We start from the raw sequence: 8,043 nt of genomic DNA, 5'->3' as shown, positions 1-8,043 counted from the left end.
AAAAACTACTAAATGCACTGAAGTTGCATGGAAGAATCTACCATAAAAAACATTCAAACCTGAAATTCCTTAGATCTTTACCAAAAGACTGGAAGCCTATGACTATCTCTCTTAGAAACTCTCAAGATTATAAGCAGTTTACTTTGGAGAAACTTTATGGAATTTTAAAAACTTATGAGCTTGAGTTGGAACAAGATGAGCAGTTAGAGAAAGGAAGGAAGAATGGAAAATATATTGCATTGGTAGCTGAACAAGAGAGAGCGAAAGAGATGAAGGTTGAAGTTGTGGAATCTGCACCAAACTCAAGGGTTTGTGAAGGAAAAGGAAAGGGGCTAATGGTTGAGCATGAAGATCATCTTAGTCAGGATTAAATGGTGGACATAGATGAACATCTAGCTTTCCTATCAAGAAGATTTTCCAAGCTCAAATTCAAAAAGAACTTTGGAGCAACCAAGCCAAATAGAAGCATGGTGGATAAATCTGAATTCAAGTGTTTCAAATGTGTCTTTAGTGGTCATTTTACAAATAAATGCAGAAAGCCTAATTCTGAGAAAAGAAAGTTTAAGCCTGTGGATTACAAAAAGAAATATTTTGATTTTCTAAAATAAAAGGAAAGGGTTTTCCTTACTTAAGAAAATGACTGGGCGGCTGATGGGATAGATGAAGATGACAAAACAAGTTATGTCAATCTAGCTCTAATCAGATGAAGCATAGGTCAGTTCTTCAAGTAATCAGATAATCATTAATAATCTAGCACACCTTTCTAAAGATGAGTGTAATGATGCTATAAATGACATGTCAACATAATTATATCATTTGTGTGTTACATTTAAATCACTCACTAAAGAAAACACTAGAATCAAAGATAATAATTTATTTTTAAGTGAGAGAAATGTTATGTTAGAAACTCAATTTCTTGAGTTTGAGAACTGAAGATAGAGTGTAAGATTGTAAAAGATGAATTGACTAAATCTTTGAAGAAAGAGGAAATTATAAAAAAATAGCTTGAACGAGAGTAAGAGTTAATCAAGGTTTGGAAGTCATTAAAAAATGTAAGTGACCAAATTGCTAAGGTTCAAGGAATAGAATCATTATGTGAAGAATCCTGGAAGAAGAACAAGGAGAAGCTACATCCTATGATGGTAGAAGGATTATCATGGATGTGGAATCATCGAATGATGAAGTTTATCCGTCAAAAGCTAAAAAGGATTATCCATCGAAAGACAAAGAACCACATCCATCGATAGAAAAGAATAGCTAAGTAAAATGAGAAATATGGGTTGGTTTCCAAGAACTTTGTTATAGGAGAATTGTTATTCCCAGTGGACTAACAATGAGATTTACAGAAGGGGGTTGAATGTAAATCTCAAAACTTTTTCAAGTTTTGAGCAGTTTCTAAGGCTAAGTATTTTAGTGAGCAAATGTGTGTGAATTGCTTGAAGCTAATATAGAAAGATATATATTCAAACACAAATGTAAAGAACACAAAGAACTTAAAAACTTTTCTGGTGGATTTGTTGTTCCACCAGATATGTGTTATTTCATAAAATCTGTGATTCAAAGAATTAAATCACAGCTGCGTCCTAGTACAAACTAGTTGATTTTCTCTCTGGATTTTTCTAAACAGCTCTGGAAAATTCACACACTAATTACTAGCTGCTACTTGGTTTATATATCACCAAATTTACAAGTGAAGAAAAAACTGTAAAATATAATTAAAAGATTCTTTACATGTTTCTTCTTCATTTCTCTATCCAATGCAATTTAGGTTTAGCTGTGAGTCTTTGAATACTTCCTTGTTTGCACCAGAATGGAAATGCTGCATTTTCTTGATTCCTCCTAGAGGCTGCCACATTCCAGTTTGTCTGTCAACCCATGTGCCTCTGTCAGCTTATGATTTGTCATTATCAAATGCCATTGAACTAAGCATCCGTTGAAGCTTTCATCCGTTGATGACTTTATCGGTTGAAGCTTTATCCGTTGATGCATTAGAAGTTGAAGCTTTATCCGTTGAAGCACTCATCCGTTGATGGATGTTATCCATTAAAGCTTTAGAGACATCCGTTGAAGCTTTGTTTCTCATCCGTTGAAGGCCTTTAATATCAGTTGATACTACCTCACTTATACAAAATTATAAGGCATGAAATATTTACAATTAGCCCTCCTATTTGCATATCCACTAGTAGTCAACATGACTGATAATTTCCCACAACATCTAAGAATTACAACTTAAATACAGAGAATGAAATGTGCTACAATACTAAACTTATTTCTAAGCAACTCCTTCAACGGATAGCCAAAATGGTCTTATCCGTTGAGGCTACTAACACTAGATTTCTACTTAAGTGTTTTGTTTAACTTATCATCAAACTAATACACATATTCCTAACAATCTCCCCCTATTTATGTCTACTAGAACTGTAGGCATAAATTTGGGTTTAACTTGATGATAACAAAACACTTATCAAACATATGAACTGAAATAAAGTAGAAATTCAAAAGTGCTGCAAAAGTGTGCATACTGAGATAGAATTGAAGAATTACATTGTTTCCAAGGGTGCTCCTTTAGCCTGGGTAAATTAATTTCTTTTCCTTCGATCCCTTGTTTTCTTCCCTAGCCTCCTGTCATTCTCCTCTATTTGGAGTTGGAGTTGTCTGTAGAATTCAGCTTCATCTTCTTCATTGATGTCCAACTTAGATTGCATATCCTTGAGAGTTTCATTACTGGCAATCTTGAGCTGATCTTCAAGTCTGAAAAATCTTCTGACTCCTTTATTGTCTCTGAACTCCATCAACCAATGAGGTGATTTATGAAGTGTAATTCCTCTCTCTGGGATGAGTAATGTTCTAGGAAAGGCATTGGGCTCCCACCAAGTTTTCCTTATGCTGGCAATCTTGTTGAGAATCTCAGTTTTGGCAGTCCTGGTAAAGCCAGAATCCCTTTTTATAGCTGAGTAGACTCTAACCAAGGTAGAATAGCCTTCATTCAGAATTCTATAAAGAGGCCAAGTCCTTTCCCCACTTCCTTTATATTTGAACACTAGTCTTTCTAGAAGCTGTCTGTAGGCATCTATTCCCCTTACTTCCTCCAGCTCATCCAGATAGAGTTCAATGTCTGTAAATTCCTTTATGTCACAAATGTGAACATAATCATCCTTTGAGGCTTGTGGCTTAGGCTTAGGCTTCTGAGTGAATTTGATTGAGGTTAGAGGAGGTGTTAATTTGATTTTTCTTTTCTGTTTCTTTGATGGTGGAGAAGTGGTTAAGAAAGTGGGCAATTTGATAGTGTCCCAATCAATTGGTTCCTCCTTAGGAGTGATTGTTTCACCATGGATGTTTATGAAGGGGTCAGGCATAATGGGTTCAGGAATAGAAGGTAGTGGTTTGGATTTTGATTGGGTTTCTTCAGTTTCATCTACAATCTTCCTTTTTGCATTGGCCTTCTTTTTGTTTCCTTTCTGCCATTACTTTATTTCCTTACTTCTTTCTTCCACATCATCATTAAGCATGTCCCCCATACCTACATCTTCACCCTTGTCTTTAATTTCTTTCTTTTCTTCAGCTTGACTTGACTTTAGCTGTTTTTCAAGCTTTGTTTGTGCTCTTTTGTCATCCTTTAGCTTTTTAGCTTCTTCCTTCAACCTTCTGGCTTCTTCCCTCTCGGCTATTGAGAATTTGGGATGTCCTTGTATCACACAGATACTCTTTCCCTCTCTAAAGATAATAGCCATGTTCATTCTTTCAACCACATCCTTGGTCTCCTTGTGCTTCATGATATTACCACCCAAAACCTTGTCTTCATCAGGCTTTGGAAGAGGAAAATCCACTCCTTTCAACCACATTCTCCCAACAGAATGTTATCTATTAAAAATTCACCTATCAGCCAGGGCATCTATATGAGAGTCACTACTACTTTATTAAAATAATTTCAATGCACATGTGAGATTCACACATATAAGTAAGATATTGACACAACAATCGTTGTCAAACCATATCAAGGTTAATGGAAATGGTTGAAATCATGGATCATGTTTCTACTCTTTATCTCTGATCTTGGATGAAAATATATGATCCTATAAGTTGCTCGATCTTAATTCTCAGATGCTAGTCTATGATATGTGAAATGATCTTGGACTCTGATCTTTTGGGTTAAGATCTTGGAGACTATGATAAGTCTTCACAAACTTTAGAAGAAATCTTTGATCCCTAGTGGCATATCATTGATCATTGGTGTAACGGCCTCAACCCCGGGTTAGGAGTTGACGTCACTAACAAAATGAAACTATAATTATAAGACAACTACTTACTTTATTTCAATATAAACAACTCTTCCACAAGACCTTTTCCAGGTTCAAGTATAACTTAGGTTACACACCTATTACAAACCATCTTATTAAAAACAACCTGCCATCTGTGACTATTATTCTATAGCAACTCACAGACCACACTTCCCAGACACAACCTATTCAGAGGAGCTCGACACAGGAGGAGTTGGAAACTGGCCCTTAGCAAAACAGCAACATCCCCTAAGCATCTGCAATGCGAAAATATACAAACACATTTGCAAGAGTGAGCGATCAACCGCTCAGCAGTACCACTATATGATTACTAACTAAAACAGTTTATAATAAACAATTGTAGGAACAGAAATTACAACTTGATAGTGGAAAACAAGTAAAACAAGTGTAAATAGATAAAAACTGATAAACTGTTGAAACTGGATCTTTAATAGCTAGCATGCTCTCTAAACATTTTATTAATAGTGCTGTGTAAATAGCAGGATTAAATTTAGCATGCTACTTACATTTCCAAATCATTTGTCCCATCGCAGGACCTATAAAACTAATTGTTCCTTTACGGGAACCATAAAACTTGTCCCTTTCCGGGAACCTCAAAATCGCTTGCTCAGATATATATGCATTGGATGATTCCTGGTGAGACAGCTGATCAGGCTATCATATGAAACTTGTTCCGGAACTCAGAGACTAGCTAGGTCTCTGTCACGCTGGGCTGGTGGTTATAATAGGGTGCGCAACCACTTCGCCTCTTACGCTAACTTCCAGGCCGTTACGGGCCTTCTGCGCATACTCATCCAATTATCTGATCATTTTTATCCAGTTTTCCAATTCACTTACCTATCTCTTGTTAAAACAATTACAACACAGCACATTTTCCCAAAACATTTCCATTTTATTCAAAGCTTAGAGATAGGTATTTTCAGAAGTTACTTTTCCCCCAAAACACAAGTTAATAAAATAATTTGAAACCCAGGGAATACGTAACTTACATCATTCTGTTCCAGTACGAGAATAAGACAACATTATATTCATATATACTGAACCATAAAGATATGATCAGGGGTACTTTCCTTAATACGCTTTAACACTAATTTCTGACTGGCTTTGCACTGACCGGGATGCTAAGGATTTCAACTGGAATCTACAGGAACCAAAATACCCTAATTTAGACGTCCGAATAAGCTTGACTATCCTTGCTAACAATCTACCCATATGTTAACAAACCCAACTCGTAACATTTTCAATATAATATTACACGTATCAATTAGGGTTCACGTCTTCAAAAGCCGGTTCAGTGCTCGTGTTCGTAATATAGGTATATTTGTCCTTTTACGATATTAGGGTTATCGGTTTCGAAAAGTATTCCATCGCAACACATAATCAGGTTTTGTACAAAATAGTTACATATAATCGATCGACGTTCCGATAGCCATTGGGTACGGCCTCGTATTTTCGTAATTTAATTTTCCAAAAATCGGGCAGCACCCCTTTATTTATCGGACTACCCGTCGAACATCCCGACGTCCAAACAAACACAACTACAATCAATCGCAATTTAAAACCAACCACCGATTTCAGTCATCAATATCAGTCCAAAATTCTCAGTTACCAATTAAATATAATTATTAATTATTAGCCGTGTTTTTATGGTTTAATAGTATTTTATTCGCAATTCGCACCTTAGATCGTATTTTGTATTTTAAATTGTAGGACTCAGATCGAATCATCATAGTCCACCGTCGGCTCGCCGAAGCTCATCGCCGACGGCGATAAAATTTACGGGTTCCCGTTTATACCGGGTATCCTACGTAAATTCCATCGATTAATCTATAATCCTCGCATATAAATTATTTATTTCACGAAATCAATCAAATAATCTTTCCTGCAAAGAAAAAAAATAAAATAAAATAAAATAAAATTTTTAATCAGAATAATTCGAACCAAGGCAACACAGGGCAACACACTCGCGTGCTAAGCACGCGCCACCACAACAGAAATGGGGAAGAACACGGCCAGAACATGCCAGAAAATATCACACAACACACACACTCTGACAGCCTGAAACACACACGATTTCACACACACAGAAATGTATACATACAGCAAGTATGTATATACATAAACATGAAGCAATCGGTGAATCAATAGAAAGAAGGGCGACGATCTCGCCGGAAAACAGAATGGCGCGGTGACTTACCGGAAGCAAGCAGCGAGAGGAAGAAAATAAATCGAGGAGAACAAAGAACGAGAGGGATTAAGGGAGGAAAGAAATTCAGAAGAGAAGAGATTAGAGACGGAGTGAAATCGAGAGGCGAGAGAGACAAGAAGCTTATGTTTAGAAAGAGAGGAACTAGGGATTAACTGGGAAAGGGAATGAAATCGGGTTTATTTACCCGGTTTCTTTTCCTTAATACCGCAACTGACACACCGATCTATTTAATCACGATACACTTCCCGAACAGAACGAATTGAAATAGTCTTAAAATAAACCTCAAAATTCCAACAATATTTAAAATTGATAATACACAACATTTTTATAATTTTTTTAAAATCATTTTGAAATCGCACACCAGACCCGCATTTAACAATCTAACGAGTTCACGCACGGTTAAATAAAAGCCAAAAATTTACCGGAATAATTTTAAAATTCTTGAAATAATTAAAAAGTAATAAAATAAAATTTTCATAATTTTTGAAGAATTCAAAAATTATAAACTGATTTTTACAATTAAAAACATTCATAAAATCATTTAAGGGTAAATAATCAATAAAATATTGATTTCTCAATTTTAAAAACTCCTAGAAATAATTAATAAAGTTATGAAGCCATAAAAATAATTTTAGAGATAATCCCCATATTTATGAAAATAAATCTTGAATATAACCACTTTTAACCATAAAACAAATAACACAACGCCACAACTAATTACACCAACGATCCTCAAACACCCATAATCACACATAATTAATAAAATATTAATAAAAATAATATTCAACTGACAGATCCTATACACATAACTTATTTAATAATTACACATTTAAATATTACAAAAATGTACGAGTCGTTATATTCTTTCCCCCTTAAAAAGATTATGTCCTCAGAAACTGATCTAATTAAACAAATGAGGATGTTTGTCAAGCATATCTGACTCTAATTCCCAAGTGGACTCTTCTACTCGAGGATTCCGCCACAGTACTTTAACTATAGGAATAGACTTATTTCTAAGAACTCGCTCTTTACGATCTAGGATCTGGATCGGCCGTTCCTCGTAGGATAAATCTGGTTGAAGATCGATTGGTTCATATTCAATAACTTGATTTGAATCAGGGATATAACGCTTCAGCATGGACACATGGAATACATTGTGGATATGTTGTAATTGTGGTGGCAATGCCAACTCATAGGCAACCTTACCAACTTTCCTCAGTATTTCAAAAGGTCCAATATATCTAGGACTTAACTTACCTTTCTGTCCAAATCTAACCAATCCTTTCCAGGGCGACACTTTTAGCAATACCAACGATCCTATTTCCATCTCCACGTCTTTTCGATGAAGGTCTGCGTTCTTTTTCTGTCTATCTTGAGCTGCTTCTAACCTTTTTCGAATTAATATAATTGCAGCCTTAGTCTGTTGAACCAATTCAGGGCCTAATAATTTCTTTTCTCCTACTTTATCCCAATAAAGAGGGGACCTACATTTATGTCCATACAGGGCTTCGTAGGGCGGCATTCTTATACTGGCAT

This window comes from Apium graveolens, chromosome 6 (assembly GCF_009905375.1).
Source record: "Apium graveolens cultivar Ventura chromosome 6, ASM990537v1, whole genome shotgun sequence".
Lineage (NCBI taxonomy): Eukaryota > Viridiplantae > Streptophyta > Magnoliopsida > Apiales > Apiaceae > Apium > Apium graveolens.
Note: the sequence above shows the minus strand (reverse complement) of the source record.